The following is a 17,938-nucleotide window of genomic DNA, read 5'->3' as shown; positions in this document are numbered from 1 at the left end:
GAACAGAAATTAGCATACAGGCCCAACACTACCAACAACCTTAGCCACTCAGAAAGGATGTAAGGCGTAGCGCGCAAGTAAATCGACCAAAAATTAGGTCACAGCAAAGGCAAACAGGGATACAAGGGCTGGCCGAATACAAAGATGGAAACACGAAAGTACCTAACTTAGCATAATGACTGAAAGATGAAACAGCCTTATGACACTGAAAATCACCTAAAGGAAACTACCTTCTCTAAATCATGAAGGAGACGCAATAGGAATATGCATCTCGCCTAACAAAAAGGATACCACCAACCCCAAAAACTACTAAAAAGCTCAGCACTCCTCACACGTCTTTCACACTCTAATCAAACACAACCACACCTCTTAAAACCACAGCAACCCGCACACACTTCACCACACCACAACAACAACCACACCACACAAACCAGCAAGCAAGAGCACACGACAGACTTGGAACCCAATAACACACCAATATGCTCGGCGAACGGTGTTAACCGAACCAAAGCTGCCAACAGTACTTCACAGTTCCCTTGTTCTTCTCCAGAATCTATCCTACTAACACACCCAAACTACCCCCCTTTGTTTTAGAACCGCCAGAGCGCAGGGGAACCACTTAACATTAACACAAGTAACAAAGTACCTGTGTCCTTCTGTTTTTGAATTAGTTGTTCTATGTTTATTTCTTGTTCTATCGTTCTTTTAACACACCGAATTCACTTTCGGGTAGTGAAGAAGGGATCTTTTCCGAAACTTTGGGCAATCTAACCCCCTTTTCTCCTCGGGTCTCCTCCCCTTGTCCTTTGAATCTAATGTCCAAGGTTTTGTCCCTTAGCTATTTTTCTAATCGGAGCGTCCAGGCCTCATGGTTCTTGTATATATTTCTGCTTTTTTTATATTTTAAAGTTATCTTTGTCAAAATAAGAAACACACATTGAAGGAACACATTATTGCTGATGTTAAAGAGCTTTGCTCACATTACACTTACAGTGTATCGTTGTGCTTTACAGTGTCACTCCAGAACTGCATCAAGCAGGATATTAGTGCTAGATACCTGCACATTTTGAATTTGTAGATTTATTCAAACAAGTTTGCCTCCAGTGGTGGTTCTTGATGTTTTATATGTGATTATAGCGAGGGAGTCTGAAACAACCAATGTGGATTTTCTGTGAAAAACTGGGTAAAATGGCACACAGTTTAAAATCTGTTTTGTAGGGTAACACGTGGAGAACATACATTAGAGCCTGGGTTACCAACAGTGCACAGGAATATTTCATAACATTTTTAAAATGTTTTTTTCCTCTCTATGACATTATTCTGCCAGTGTAAGAAAGTATTGTCATGCTGGCTGTTGCCATACATGTCCAAGTTGGCTTCAACCATATATACCAATATTCTAACATAAAAACATACTCAGTATTCCATGGCCATTAATGCCAGTAATGATATTAATAAAACATGTTCATACTGGCCCTGCTTAGCTTGAATCCGATCAGCCGAAGAATGTTGGCCACTGAGGACTGCTGCAGGAGCAACCCCTCTCCCCGTCTACCTATCCCAGACCTCCAGGTAAGCCTTGGGGTTTTTATGAGGTCATTTGGAAACATTGACGTCGGACCCCGCTTGGTGAAGCCCTGCAACATCAGCCTGACCCACTCCCAGCTCGATGCCATGACAAAGCGTTCCTTATGATTTTGCATGCTAAACCGCTGTGCATTCTGCCTTTTTGATTCATTGTCGCCGTAGAAAACATGTGGCAATCCCTTCAGAAATGGCCGCCTGTTTCGTGTTAGTGAGACCTGCCTCCTACTAGCCCCTTTGTGCCCGTCTGGATTGGCTCCAACAATGCCTGCATCATCCCTGAAAAGCCAAGCAGATGGACCCGTAGGCGTAAACCGGCCCACTGACAAAGGTGCACGAATAAGGTACCTGTTTTAGCCAATCTATGCCGGTTGTGCTGTCGGCTCGTGGCGGTGCCCCTCGTCCACCAAAACTGTAAGTATTATCACTGCGCAACACTCTTGACCCTATCTCAGAACTATATCCCTAACCCATTACTGGAACAATATTTCTGACCTTCGCTCGCTGAGCCAACTCCGACCACAGTGTCCCACTTTGGATCCCATACCGGCTCCTGCTACAGCTACGATATCGCACTCTCCTGATATTTGCTTGGATTCTGCAAGGGTCTTATCACGAATCGCATTGTACCTTAAGCCACACCAGCTATAATCGACTCTGTACCATTAAAAATAAAAAAATTGCCTAATATGCCTTGGTGTAACCAGTACCACACCTATCATGGTCATGCCTTTGCGATTGCGTTATTAGACTAACACTATTGTATGATTCACTCTGTAAACTCTATATTGCCTGATTAATTCTGCTGTAATCTGAACCATGCAGCCCATATATATGCCCCCACGATTGCATTGCTACTAACTGCCACAGTCTAACTGTGCACATACTGCACCACCACTGCCTAAATTGGGTGCCCACAGTATCATCACTGCCACACTGCGTGCTCTCAGCATCACCTCTGTAAATTGTGCCCTATAGCATCACTACTGTCTAAACTGCTTGCCTATATCCTCCTATTGCCTACATTAGGTGCTCTCTGTATCATTGCTGACAATTGGTACGCCATAGCCTCACTACTGCCAAATTGTGTGCCTGTATCTTCACTACTGCCAATTGTATGCTTACATCTTTTACTACTGCCACATTGTGTGCCTATATCTTCGCTACTGCCATAATTTGTGTACTCCTAGCATCGGAACCATCAATCTGTGTACCTATAGCTCCACTATTGCCATCATTTGTGTATTCATAGCATCAGTACTGCCAATCTGTGCGCTTATAGCTTCACTACTGCTACTATTATGTGCATTTAGCATCACTATTTCCAAACTGTGTGCCCAAAGTCTCCACACTGTCTAATTTGCATGCTAATAGCGTCATTATCATGATTGCCTAATTGTATTTTGTATTTGTTTAATACTTGTATTGCGCGCCGAACCCAGGGGTAACTGGGCGCTTGAGAATGTAGGTTACAGGTTGCAAAAGGTTATGCCAATAAATAACAAAAGGAATGACCCTGGTTACAGTTGGGTCGATAACAAGTTACAGTGACCCTGGTTACAGTTCGGTCGGTTTACAAGATACACAAGATACACAGATAATAGGCAACGGTGTACGATGGTTGTATTGGGATCTGTAACTGAGGTGGCTGGTCCCTTACTGGGAAGGGTTGTTGGTTAGCCACGTTTTTATGCTGGATTTGAAGGTGAGGAAGGAGGGTTCCTGTTTGAGGGTGATGGGGATGGCGTCCCAGCGTTTAGCTGCTTGAACTGGGAAACTGGCGCCGCCTGCTGATTTAAGGTTATATCTTGGGATCATAAGGTTTGAAGAATTGGAAGATCTGGTGATGCGGGTGGGTTGGTGGGGGCAGAGTTTGTCTGCGAGATATTTCGGTGCGGAATTGGTGAGGCATTTGTGCGTGATGGCCAGGGTGCGAAGGGTGATTCTGTCGTGGATGGGCAGCCAGTTAGCGTTTTGTCTGTGTGTGGAGATGTGGCAGGATCTCGGGAGGCTGAGAGCTGCTCTTAGTGAGTTATTCTGGAGCACCTGAAGTTTGTTGAGGTTATGTTCCGAAGTGCCGAGGAATAGTGTGTTACAATAATCAATTTTGGAGAGAGCGAGAGCTCTGGCTAGAGTTAGGCAGCTACTTGTAGATAGGAAGGGTTTGCAACTATATATAAGTTTGTTTGTGTAGGATGTGGAGGATGCAATGCTGTTAACCTGTTTTCTGAGGGAAAGGGTTGAATCGAGGTAGACCCCCAGGGTTTTCATCTCCTTGGAGACGCTGATTGTGGTGTTGTCAATGGCGAAAGACGAGTAGCTGCGGTCAAGTTTGTTCAGGCGAGCCTGAGAGCCTACGATCATCAGCTCTGTCTTGTCGTCATTGAGACGAAGACCGTTGTTAGCCATCCAGGCTTGGATTTCGAGATATATGCTGTTGAGTAATTTAGAGTCATGGTCGTAACAGCCGGTGAGGTGGATGAGGACTTGGGTGTCCTCAGCGTAGTTGGTATAGACTACACCCAGGTTGTCAAGTCGGTCGAAGAGGAGCTTCGTAAAGATGTTATATAACGTGGGTGACACACACGATCCTTGCGGGACGCCACACAGGATTGGAGTTGGGTCTGCGGAGGCTGAGGGTGAAAAGACTCTGGTGGTGCGGTCTGCTAGAAAAGATTTGATCCAATCAGATGCATTGGAAGAGAAAGCTGCGGCAGTGGAGAAGTGTTTGGTCAGGATTTGGTGGTCGACAAGGTCAAAAGCTGCGGATAGGTCTAGTACTAGGAGGATTGCAAGTTTGCCTTTATCCTTTGCCTCGTCCATTTGAATCTTTAGGTCTAGGAGAGCAGTCTCAGTCCCATGTCTAAGTCTGAATCCGGATTGTCTGAGGCCGAGGAGGTTGTTCACATCTAAGTGTTTCTGGATCTGCAAGTATGCCACACGGTCCAGGATCTTTAGGAGAAAGGGGACTGTGGTGATAGGCCTGTAGTTGGTGGGAATATTCACAATCATAGCAATACTACTTAATGCCTTTAGTCAACCGTGGGTCTATAGGACCTCTCATTGTCTGCCCCTACGCTACAGTACGGTCACAGCACTACTGGTGATGGCCCAACTGTGCTTAGCATCCACAGTACCTCTGCAAATTTCCACCTTGCCAATTCTGCATCCAAGTACCCAGCATACCACTGCATGCAGATTGCCAAGCTCATCTAGCTTAACATCCTGACCTCTCCAACGTGAACCATCATCATACTCCTCATCACTGTTCTCAGCCCGCCGCTCGCCTAACACTTGCCATCCACCGCAGCCTACTTGCTGATTACCCATAGCGTCACGAGGCGCCTTCACCTGCTGCAGGCCAACAACATGACAACCATGTCTAGCACCTACAGTAGGTTGCTAGCCACACAGAATGACTCACAACCCCAAATATGCATACCACCCACCAACTCCCAACTCAATGCTTATTAACAGCCTTCAAGCCTTCCCCAATCTCACCAGAGTGCCCCAACAATCCCTACCACAATGCACCAGACCTCTGGATCCAACCCTTCACCAAAAAACCAACACCTAGCATACCTTCCCCACTCAAATCTAGAAATTAAAGATTAGACTCTAGATTCACACCTTTCGGGCTGCTACTAAAAAATAATACTCCTCAGCCCGGACCTCACAGAACCACAGTTATCAACAATACTAACATTGCCCCAACTATATTCAAAGGATGCTCTGATCAATGCTAGATCATTGCCACCCTACACCCTCGACATCTCCAACATCAATAACGTCTCTAGACCTTGACTTCTTAGCAGTTACCGAAACGTGGCTTCATGCTGCTGCTGGGACTGCACTCTCACTCAACATCCCAGACACATTCGCAATTACTCGACTAGACAAGAGACTCTAACCGACCCAAAGGCAGAGGTATCGTCTTCATCTCTAAAACTGCATCAGGTCTCAGACCTATTTCCAACCAAACTCTCCTCTCAGCCGAACTTCTAACTTCAAACTACTTACAACAACCTCCCACACCACTACCATACACCTCCTTTACAGACCACCAGGGCCGGTATCCACATTACAAGAAGATATCATTCTTCTACTTTCTAACAACACCAAGCCAGGTTCACAAATGATCTTACTTGTCGACATCAACTTGGGATACCAAGATACCAAAGACTCTAAAGCCACTACTCTCACCAGCTATGAACTAGGCTTCACACACCGAATCTCAGAACCCATCCATATCAAAGTTAGGACTCTAGATTGGATCATGGTCCTTAACTGCAAAATAGACATTGTGTTCAATACACTGTGTGCCTGGACGGACCACCACCTGATCTCTTTCACTACAAAGGATGATGGTAACCAAAATAACACCCCCAATGTTTCCCCCCTCCTCTAACCAGGAACTCCCGCAGCATAACAGTGGAAAAGCTGCTCCCACTACTTCAGCCAATTTTCAATGCCAGTAACACTAAACACTCAGACCCTACGGACCTAGTAGACCTCTAGAACCAAACCTTACTAAACGCCCTAAACGCCATTGCCCCACTCAAACTATGCAAAGCCAAACCAAACCCTCACTTAAATTTGTGGTTCACCCCACATCTCAGATCACTGCAGAAAACTAAGAGAAGTGCGAAAACACTCTGGAAGAGTCACCCGACTGCCGTCAATAAAGAAAACTTCCTATCAGCTTCCTTAACTTACAAAGAAGCAATCTTACAATCTAAAAAGAAACCTATAACACCCGCATCTTGCAAGCCAAATCATATACGGAGGAACTCTTCAATGTACTTTAAGAGCTGGAATCACCAGTCTCTTCACCAGTCTCATGTATCAAAGACACTGCATGGTGCTCCAACATACAGGCAGCAATATTGAATAAAATTACCATGTTGCAAAATAAAATTAAATCTAAAAAACTTATCATCCTAGAAAGCATTGCCAAACCTACAACCTCGACGACAGCCACAACATATTGATAACCTTTCAATTTCACCCCTCTAACCACAAAAAAGATAGAGGACATAATAGCCAAACTAAAAAGCCAAACTAAAACTTTCAAGATGCCCGGGCAACATCTGTCAGGCACCTATCATCAAAGAGGCTGCTAAAGAACTTGCACCATTCAATACGTCCCTCATTAATGCATCCTTCGAATCAGGCATAGTGCCCAACAACCTCAAAGACACCCGAGTCCTCCCGCTTCTTAAAAAGCCTTCACCAACTATAGACCGATCACTACGCTCCCATTCCTCTTACAAATTATTGACAGAGAAGCTTACCTGCAAAGTCAGGAACATTAATAAATCAATAACCTTCTGGGCCTCGGGCAATCTGGTTTTAGGCCGAGGCACGGCACTGAAACAGCCCTCATTGATTTAAAGACTCAAGTTGTGGAGCTCAAAGACAAAGGTAAACTAGCCCTCCTTTTACTCCTCGATCTGTCGACAGACTTCGACTTAGTAGATCATAAAATCCTTTGCGCACACCTCAGAACCTCAGCTCACTTCTCTCACAATGCCACAACGTGGATCCAATCCTTCTTAGACAACAGAATGATGAGAGTTTTCTCTCAAACAGCATCTGCTAACCCTGAACAAGTCACATGCAGTGTCCCACAAGGCACCTGCATGTCTCCCACCCTGTATAATGTATTCACCGAGCCGTTGTTTGACGACCTTGACCATCTGGGTGTCACCTACACTAACTATGCAGATAACACACAGATACTCATAACCATATCTGATGACTATGACACAGACACTAAACTGCTCAATGAGATCTACTTTATCGTCCAAGCCTGGATGGCAAAACATGGACTCTGTCTAAACGACGAGAAGACAGTGCTCCTTCTCCTAGAATCAAAACTCAAACTAAACAAACTCAGCTGGCAGTTTGACACCTTCACCATTGATGGCAATTCCATCACGGTCTCCAAAGAGGTGAAAACTCTCAGCATATACATTGACTCCTCTCTAAACATAACTAGGCAGGTCAATGCATCAGCTTCATCTACAGCCTACACATGTAAGCTAATAACATCTACTAGACCCTTTCTCTTGACACCAAATTGCATTACCTTAGCAGGAGCATTAGTACTCTCCAAGTTAGATTACTTTAGCGCACTCTATCTTGGAACGAGTCAACAAAACTTTTAAAAAATGCAAGTGTTACAGAATAATGCTATAAGGGCAGCCCTAAATATTCTCAGATCCCATCACATCTCGGAGGCTAGATGTAACCTTAATTGGATTTCCATTAAGCGAAGGATCACCCACAAAACTCTCTCCCTGACTCACAAATGTCTGACCCACTTAGCTCTTCCATATCTGACAAAAAACATTGTACACAATACCTGAAACTGTCCTATGAGATCGGCCCAGGCACACTGCCTCAAAGTTCCAAGCTTCAAACTGCAAAAGGCAGGAGGGAACAGCTTTCCTGTACTTGTAGCCAAGTTTTGGAACTCACTACTTCTCCGCTAAGATTTGAACAAGCCTTCCACCCTTTCAAAAGAAACGCCAGAACCTGGCTTCTTACGCAAGAACCCTAGCCTATCCGGCCTCCAGCCTGAAACCTTTTGTATTTATTGACATGCTTCCTGTATCTCTGTAAATATACAATCTTCTGTACAAATGTGGCACTTGCAGCTCATGCATCCTTGTATTATGTAAACATTGTAACATAAGAAATGTACACCTCTACCCTGCATTTATGTAATTGCTGTATATATCAGTGTATTCTCCTATGTAATTTGTAACCCTACTATATTTTACTATTGAACTTTCTGCAGCTATATCTGTAAGAAATGCACCCAGATCGCTTGGGCTGGGAGCGCTATACAAATAAACAAACTAAAGTAAACTAAACTAAACTGATATGACAGACCCACTATATAAGAATGTACTCCTACTGGCGTAGCCCATTATGTCAACAACAAAAAAGCAGTTCCACATTAGGAAAACATATTCTTGCTGGCTGTGCAGATGCACCCTCCCCATGTAAGAATACTCATCATGTTGGCTTTGTCCTTCTTGCCAGTAAAAATAAAAATGCTATGCACCCCCCATTAGAACACTCTTCATGTTGTCTTTGCCCTTCATGCCTGTAAAATATGCAATGCCACTATGCAATCTCTCAACCACCTCCGTCTCCACATGTGGTGTTCCCCAGGGCTCTTTCCTCTCAACTTGGCTCTTCAATGTCTACTTGGCCCCTTTGGCCCACCTGATTTATACCTTCTGCTTTAACTTTCAGTGTTATGCTGATGACACTCATCTCTCTTTCAGGGTCCCCTCAGCCTCCTCTTCTCTCTCATTCATTCCTGACTGTCTATCCACAATTCAGGATTGGTGCACCTCCAATGATCTCTGCCTTAGTGCCAGTAAAACGGAGATACTTATCATTCAGTCCCCTGCTCCCGCTTTCCCTCTCTCACTCTGGCCGCCCTCCTTTGACCCTCTTCCTTTGCCTTCTTGTGAGGCTAAAAACCTTGGTGTCATCTTTGACTCCACTCTCTCCTCTCCTCACATGACAGTCCTTGCCAAGAAGGCCCACTATCAGCTGCACCTACTCAGGGGTATTCTTTTTTTTCTCACTTTTCCCCAGAAGCTCACTGTCTCCAGAGCCCTGGTTCTCTCTAGGCTGGACTACTGCAACAGCTTCTTTCTCAATCTGCCTTCATCTACTGTCCGCCCTTAGCAACTAATCCAGAACAGGACTGTGAGACCTATCCTTGGCCTCAAGCCCAGGGACCATATCTCTCCAGTCCTGAAATCTCTACACTGGCTCTCAGTGGCTGCACAAATCAAGTTCAAGACCCTCTGCATCTTCCACAAGGCTTTCTGATGCCGTGGCCTGCACTACATCCAACTTTCTCTTCCAAAATATCTTCTTTCTCGAGCCCTTTGCTCAGCTACCTCAAACTCGCTGAGGGTCAGACGCATCTCCAGGCAGCGAGTGGGGCGTAGATTTCTCTCATCTGCAGGTGCTCCTCCCTGCCCCTCTCAAACTTGTGCCGGACCATGTGAAGTTCCGGAAGCAGCTCAAGACCTTCCATTTCTCCTCTGATTTCTCTCTCGCCTACCCCAATTGACCTACCTGTATCCTGCACCGAGTGGTTGCTTGGCTACCCTCAGTGTCCACTGGGTACCAGGTTCCTCCATGATCAGTCTACCCAGCACTGCCTACGGGGCTATCACGCACTTAGGAGCTGGAACTGTTACCCCAATGTCCCCTGAATCCTTACACTTACCCAGAGCCACCCTGCCCTGGCTGCGCTTACTCAGATCATTGCTGCCCTGAATGCACTTCCCCCTTCCCTGCACTACCCATCCTCCCTTCCCCCTGCACTTTACGTCTTCGCACTTGCACAATCTGAATGACATAAGGCCTAGTAAGATAATTTGTCATGCCATCCCTGTGTCTTCCCTCCCTTGTCGTGTCATGCCTAGAAATGTGTGTGTACAGACGCACTATAAATGACATATCATATCATATGTAAAAATACCCTTGATGGCTGAGCAAATATACAACTACTAATGCAAGAACACTCATCATGGTGACTCTGCACTTCATGCCATTTAAAAATGCCATGCCAAAGTACAGTTAAATGACCTTCCCAGCTGCACAAATTTACCCCATGTAAGAACCCTCATTATGTTGCCTGTGTCTGACATGCCAGAACACTCACTCCATGCCACAGTAATAAAACATGTATTTACTGGCTGCACCAATGTAGTTCACCAATCAGCTGATGGCTTCCCGGCCCAGCACATGCTTTCATACAACACTACATTGTCTCATTCACATCCAATCAATGTATAGTCTCAAATTCACAGGTCCACCCACGCAGCCTACAATTACTTGTTCACAGGTGCACTCAAACAGCATGCATACCGTTTCTCTTTCATACATGCACCCAAACAACATAAATACACTTGGTCACCTGTCCATTTAGACACATGCACCCAAACAACATAAATACACTTGGTCACCTGTCCATTTAGACACAATTCCTTGCATAAACACATTCCTACACACTTTGATGAATGTTTTTTTTTTCTTACCTACAGCTCCAGTCTGACTTCAGACACAACCTGCACCCAAAATGAACTAGGAGAGCTTCCTAGTTCCTGCATATGCACTGTGTAGCTGGGGCGCCTCCATCTCACCACACCTTGGACTATGAATGTGCGGGATGGCAAAGGAACACTGACTATGCACATTCAACCCTGCAGTATCCTAACCTTGCACTGCAAGGCTGGGGAAGCCAAATACCTCATCATTGCACACCCCAATGAGGTACTAGTACTGTCAAATCCAGCCCAGGAATAACCCCTCAGCTAAGGATGTGCTCAATATCTACACTGAGCTGGCTTGCTTGTCCAATGGCTGGCTCCTCTATAATTTGTGGCAGGTGGGCACCCCATTGTCCATTATGGATAGTCAGTCGCTTCCATTATTGAAAGAACTTTAGGTGCACATGGAAACATCAGATGTCGAGAATATAAGAAAGCCCACCTAGATGCACATACCAGAAAAAATACAACCCACTAGGGAAAAAGGTCGAATATAACTCTTGCAAGGATAACAAGTTTATTTCCACACACAAATAAAATGCACCAACAAAGAACTCTGCTTCCACAGAACGTTCTGCCAAAATCTATGCAAGTGGTATATTGTAAGGGTACATAGCGTCATCAGTGACATCATTATATACAATAGAAACCCACGCGGCTGGTTGGTGAGACCATACAGATAGGCCTCCTGCTCCATAGGGAATGCCAGGCCATTGGTCCCAGCCCCGTTCATCCATATTCTTCCACGTGGGTCATGGTGCATTCGTCATTGGTCACAGAGAAAATAATTAGAAATTTATTTTCAAGCTAAATAATGCATCTTTATCTATGCAGCAGTGCACCTGGTATGAGCAGACAGGGGCCCGTGGGGCAAAAGCCAAGGCCATACTAACTCGCACACACTCCACTCGCTCCTAGACAGGCCGGCACCTCTCCAAGGTCTTCCACCCTCATTCTGGGCTATAATTTCATCCCTCTTTGCACCGCACAGGACAAATCACATGACCCAGAAGTGAAAGCAAGAGCGGCCTGCTTTCTGATCTTTCTTCATCTGGGTCTAACAGCTTTATGACAAATGGAATTTAGACACCTGGCACTCCTGGTGTGAGGGATATTCTGGTATCAATCAAATGGTTTTTTGGGTGAGATTTAAATTTAAATTTAGGTTACAATTTAAGGTGAAGGGGAGAAAAGAAACAACCCTGGCATATGGGTTGTGGATACAATAGAAACAGAATAAGTTCCCTATTTGGGAACTCCCGTCCCCTGCACACTATTTATGGCCAGATAAGCCCATTATTTTTAGAATCTCAATCCACAAATAATATTCAATATTAATGAAATAATCACATAACATTCTATATAGAAGAATGTCCAGTTAGATAAAGAATTGTATCAGAGATGAATATTAATTAAAACTTCACAGCAGGATTTTCAATTTTTCTCAAAACAATTTATTGTTCCATGCAGGTATGCCCAAGGCGTTTCGAGAACAACTCTCTTCATCAGCGGCTGTAAATTCATTCAACTTTCAAAATCTATGAATGCAAAAAAGAAATTCAAACATGTCTGTAAATTGACTTGTGTGTTGTAAGTTACTAAAGTTGTTCAAAAACATATCAATGTACATTTGTGAATACATCGGTTAGCTTGGTTAATTAAGTTTGCAACCAATACTTGAACACAAATAGTCTCTTATTGGAGTCATCCTGTGTAATTTGGAAAGATAACCAACAATTTTGTAGAGCTTCTAATGCGACGGATGTACATAATCAAGGATATATTTTGCCCTTGGGCGTTTTCGAAGAATTTCAACCAAAATGGCATTTAGTATGGAATACAACATCAGGTTGTATGTACTGTGGGTGGTAAAAAGGAAAACCAAGTAATACAAGCATACCCTGTGCTCATCTTGCTGTGAAGATATCCAGTATAGGTATATCCACATGTAGGTCGGTTGTGACTCCAAATATCATCAGGTGTAGGGGAATTCTGAAACACCTATGGAAATCATGAGATGTATGCATGTAAGGGATAGTTCAAGAGACTGGATGAAAATGTAAAAAGTAAGTTAAAATAGCACTTACTATCATAAAGTCCTGTTCACAAACAGTGATGGATGCCCCAGAGGGGAAAATGGAGAGGAGATTTAGTCCCCGACTATGGATCTTTAGGCAGTCAGGATGCACAAAATAAGGCTGGCGACCTAGGAATAAGTAGCGGCTCAATAAGTAAAAAACCTTATTAGAAGGTGGTTTAAAGATGGATCTAGTGGCTGTAGGCAATCCAAAGTAAGACTTACTAAAACGGGAACAGGAAGAATCCAAGAAAGCCGTTTGAGTCGCCAAGTGTGTTCTATTGTCCAAAATGGTGGCTTAAATATGCGTAATAGGTATAGCATCATCACGTCGCTGACGTGAATGACGTCACAAATGTCAATAACAGTAATGGCGTCTTGTGGAAACACGTCATGGACGTGACTGACGTCTAAATGGTAAACACCATGTACAAATGGCGGTATTATCCTAATGAATGGCATCGATAGCATGTTCTGTGAAAGATCTTGAAGAGCGAAATGGATACGAATGTCAATAACAGTAATGGCGGCTGGTGAAAACACATCATGGACGCGACAGACATCCCAATTGTACACACCATAAAATAATGGCGGTATTATTATAATAATGAATGGCATCAATTGCCTAATCTGTGAAAGGTCTAGAAGAGAGTAGAGAATATCACTGTAGGTAAAAATGGATGCGTCATCAAAAAGACAAGAATGGTAAGTATGATGCACATGACGAGCGGAAAATTCCAAGCTTGAAGCAAAGTAGAATCATGTCCCATGTCTTGTAGTGGAGTAGAGTTAATGTGGCTCAATGTAAATAAGTCAGCAAAGTTCAAGGATCCAAAGGAAGGATTAGTTAGAATAGAGTAAACGAGAGGGGGAGAATAAGTGCCAGTAAGAAGTGTATGTTATGTTGTCTGTAGACATGAAGACAAATCCTGCTAGGTGGGTACTATATAATAATAATCCACGTAGGCTGTCATCATATCAGAAAAAGTTCGCAATCTGTTAATACACAAAATGTAATATGTGGAATAGGAATATATTCCTAGTTGGCAGAAAAATTATACAACAATCTCAAACATGTTCATAGATGGTTCTGTCTTTTTGGTAGGAGTGCACAATCTAGTATTGCGATGTCAGATGGAAGGAATACATGCTTTTCACTAGAACAAGGGACTCACATTTTTTAGAGAAATGGTCCTATGTAAACATTTTCATTAAGACCATGAGGGTTAACAGCATCTGATTTATGTATCAATCACAATTCTCTTTGGGCTAGCTTTTTAGCAAAGTCCCCTCCTCTCGGTAATAAATGTACCACTTCTAAAATGACCCATTAATTGGGTGATGTTGTGGCCATTTTCTTTAAAATGTCTGAACAATGGGGATTTATCGTTGTTGGTTCTGATATTTGATTTGTGCTCCATCCAGCGTTCCTTTGCTTTTCTTAGAGTTTTGCCAACATAATATTTGCCACAAGGGCATCTGAGGGCATACACCACATTTTTACTGTCACATGTAGCGAAATCCATAAGGAATATTGTTTTACCATTACTAGGATAGTGAATGTGATCCCCTTTAATGATGTTGGTGCAATGTTGACAATGATGGCATGGATAGGTGCCAGGTTTTTGTTTTTTCAGCATAGATTGAATAGTGATTTTGGTCTTCTCAGTCTTAACAAGGCTATACTTGAAGTTTTTGCCCCTTTTGTAAGCTTTTTAGGCAGTTTTAGGCAGGAAGTGAGAAGGGGAGAGGAGGGGAAAAAGAAGAAGCACATGGAACGGTTTTGAGGTGCTTCCAGACCCTAAGATGGTTTTACCGCAAGTTCCAGGGAGGCAGAGAGCCTGTTCCAGAGGGAGTGCCTAGCAGAAGAATGACATCTACCTCCAACTGCTTGCATGCAGAAGCAACTGACCCTGAGGGAGTAGGAGGTGGATGAGGGAAGAGCTTGAGCAAGCAGATATTTAGGAAGTGAGAGTGGAAGGTATTGAGGTCCCAGGGACCAGAAGGCCTTGTGCATAATGCACATGGTTTTTATTTTATTCTTCGTAGCCACTTGGAGCTATTGCAGACATTTTAGTCCAGTAGAGATACAATCCCTGTCCTTCAGACCCAGGACAAGTTGCGCAGTCCTCTCTTGGATGAGTTGCTGAAGGCGGAGAGTAGAAGCTGACAGATTTAAAAAAGAGTCTGTGGCAATAGTGCAGTTTACAAAGAACCACAGCCGTGCACACACTGGGAGCTGCCTTTAGGTTGGTAAGACACATTCAGTGGTGGCTTTGGTGCCATATTTTTACGATTTATGTAGGATATGGGTTAGTGGTGAACACAATTCGTAGCATTGTTGGAAGGAAAGAAGAGAGTTCCTGATTCGCTAATACACTGTATGATATGACTAAATGAAAATGTTGCAAGCAGATACCATTGAAGTGCCACTTCATGGCAGGAGATGGGAGAAAAACAACTATGCTTTTCAAAAACATATTGGACACTTATTGGCAGATATCTTGTGCAGATGCACTTATAACAGAGTTGTAAACATACTGCCAAAACAATCTTCATACCTTTATTTTGTGGCGATGGGTGCTCATGTGGATGTATGTGCATGCACAAATCCTGCAATGTTCCACTGAACTTTCCACTGGATGTGCTTTCCAATACCAGCACACTTGCATGCTGAATTTGTAACGGTACATATGACGTCTTGTTGAGAACTGACAGTGTTGGATACTGACGTCTTGGATGGCATTGGTGGATGCATGTGTGACTACTTAACAATACCCAATGAGGGTGTGGTGGGAAGAGGATAGTGGAAAGGGAAGAAGGACTGTTCACGTTTCCTGGAGCGTGGCCCTCACAGTACTTTGGGAAGTGCACGTGCCACATTATGTGCTTCTCACCTTGCTAGCCAATGGAAATGGCACAGTGGGGATTATCCAATCAGGTACTGAGGGTGTGGGTCACTGGAAGGGGCGGTACTACTGGTATGCATTACTGTGCATAGTGACACTGGCGGACATGGAGAAGCACATTTTGTTCACTTTGAGTGATACCTTTGTGCTAGATCTGCACAAGTTGCCCAGGAAAGACACTTTCATGGCATTTTCGGTTTGGAAGCAGTGGACGCATTGTGGTGTGCTGTCGATGACCTCAGTTTAGCCGATATGCATGCACTTTGCAGAGACCTGGACAGTTTTACTACTGTGCATGTTGTCGTCATGCACTATGGCGGCTTGTATTTGGGTTACGTGTCTTGTTTACGTTTTCTCCGTCGACTCAAGAGGCTGATGAATGTAGTAAAGAGGCTTTTTCCCACTGGCCAGTTGGTTTTCTCTGCCATATCACCAAGAAGTGTATGGACCACTTATATTGTCTGTTGTACCCAGCCAGAGTCTGGAAGGTGTCTGAGTAACAGAAGCATGTCTGCATTTCTGTGCGCTCGTGACATGTTTTTCTGTAACAATTACATCATTAGTTCTGTAAATGCAGAGGTCTTCCTATGAAAAGGCATTTCATCGTCGTCCATTGGTAATGGTGTTTTATTTGCTCATCTCCAAAAATGCACTCAAAAGGTTCCTGTAAGAATCTAAGGACGAAAAGAAAACACACAACTCTATGAAACCAAAAATTAGCTCTTAGTGTGGAAGCAGATAATTAAAAAAAACTAAAAAAACACAATGGCTATTTTAAGAGCCACCCCTACAGCCGAAAGCCCTTACCGTGGTTGACATTTCTTCCCCCATGCATGCACGCAGCACGAAAGCCGCATCCGGGGATTTTCAGAACAGTGGCCATGAAAATGGGACTGTGGAGCCTGAGGGATTGCACAACAACGTTTCTGGGTGTGGTGTGTACGCAGAGGACTGTTGTACAGACCTACTAGTGTTAAATGGAGAGCACACGTGCCACAATCTGCGCTTCTCACCATGCTGGCCAATGGAAATGCGACTGTGGAAATTGTCCAAAAAAAAAAATCAATCCTTTTTTTCGGTCGAATTGACTCGGCCCTTTTGTCATTTGACCCTTTTTATTCGATCCTTTGATCTATAACCGTCATGCACTATTGTGATGAATGCCATCCATGAGATAGCGAGGAGATTACTACACGAAGTTCGATTCCTCCTCACAATATGGAGGAGTTTCTGTTTGCCGGCAACGGACTAGTGATTCTGACTGCCGACGACATGCTGGGAGCCCCGCCTCCTGATGCACGCAACGCATATCCGGATACACGGAAGGTGCTCAAGTGCGTTGCTTCTCTACAGGGAGATCAGCCATGCTTCGTGAGTTCGGTTTCTCTACTTGCTAAGGAATCCCATTTGCATTAGATCAGCGGGTCCCTGTAGTTATAATCTGTCTGTGTTTCTATTTGTTTCTTAGCTCGGGGCTGGGCAAACAAAGGACCATTTATGGCGGTGTTTACTTTCACTTTCACTGGGTGACGTAGATGCCGCTCCCGATAACTAGCACGCAGCGGCTAGCGGGTAGGTTTCATCAGCGGTTTAGTATTTCCACTCTCCCCGCTCTCTTTCCCCCAGGTCGCAAGACATCCGAATAGCGTTTCCTTTTCATCATTATTTTCACCATTATTCCCTCTATTTTTCTAGATGTCAGAAGTTTAACTTCATCTATGGGGAATGCGCCCGTTCCGATCCTAAGTACTTCCAACTTCCAGAACACACTATTCTTCGCCTTTCTTCCTTGAGGCTAACGTGAATTCAGTCTCAGTTTCAGTAAGAATTTCTCTATGGTAACTTGGTATTATCAAGCCTTGAAAACCCCTCTGTTCCTTGATCCTTCTTTACAGTCCCATGGTGACTGCTTCTTAGCTTCCTGCTTCAAAGACCACTTCCTCCGACGTTCGGAGATTTCTGATTCCTTAATCAGGGTAAGCCACATTTTTACTATTGGAGTTTTCTCTTGGTTTCCTCCTAGTTCAGGGTGCTCCTTTGGTAGTGAAGTATATTTTTACCTCTGTATTTGTTCTTCAATCCTCATTAGCACCTATCAGCCTTGTGAACAGACTTGACCACCTTGAAAGAAATACCATTCAGACCTGACAAGGAAGGCGGTTCTCTGGACACTGCGAACTCAAGCAGCCCTTCCATGCACAGGGTTTTTTCCCCTTTCTGGGATTTTCCCTGGAGGTCACACCGCAGACTGGATCATTCAGTTCCGGTCAGAAGAG

General features: G+C 44.1%; 1 protein-coding gene across 5 annotated transcripts in view; it reads left to right on the top strand.

The window, feature by feature from the left end:
• Positions 1–17,938, top strand: part of GALNT13 (polypeptide N-acetylgalactosaminyltransferase 13) — a 1,280,472-nt gene that overhangs the window by 1,072,727 nt on the left and 189,807 nt on the right. The gene's annotated exons all lie outside the window — the stretch shown is intronic.

The sequence above is a fragment of the Ambystoma mexicanum genome, chromosome 9 (genome assembly GCF_040938575.1).
Source record: "Ambystoma mexicanum isolate Mex_15411 chromosome 9, UKY_AmexF1_1, whole genome shotgun sequence".
Lineage (NCBI taxonomy): Eukaryota > Metazoa > Chordata > Amphibia > Caudata > Ambystomatidae > Ambystoma > Ambystoma mexicanum.
The sequence above is the reverse complement of the archived record's forward strand: the minus strand, read 5'-3'. Positions and strand labels throughout refer to the sequence as shown.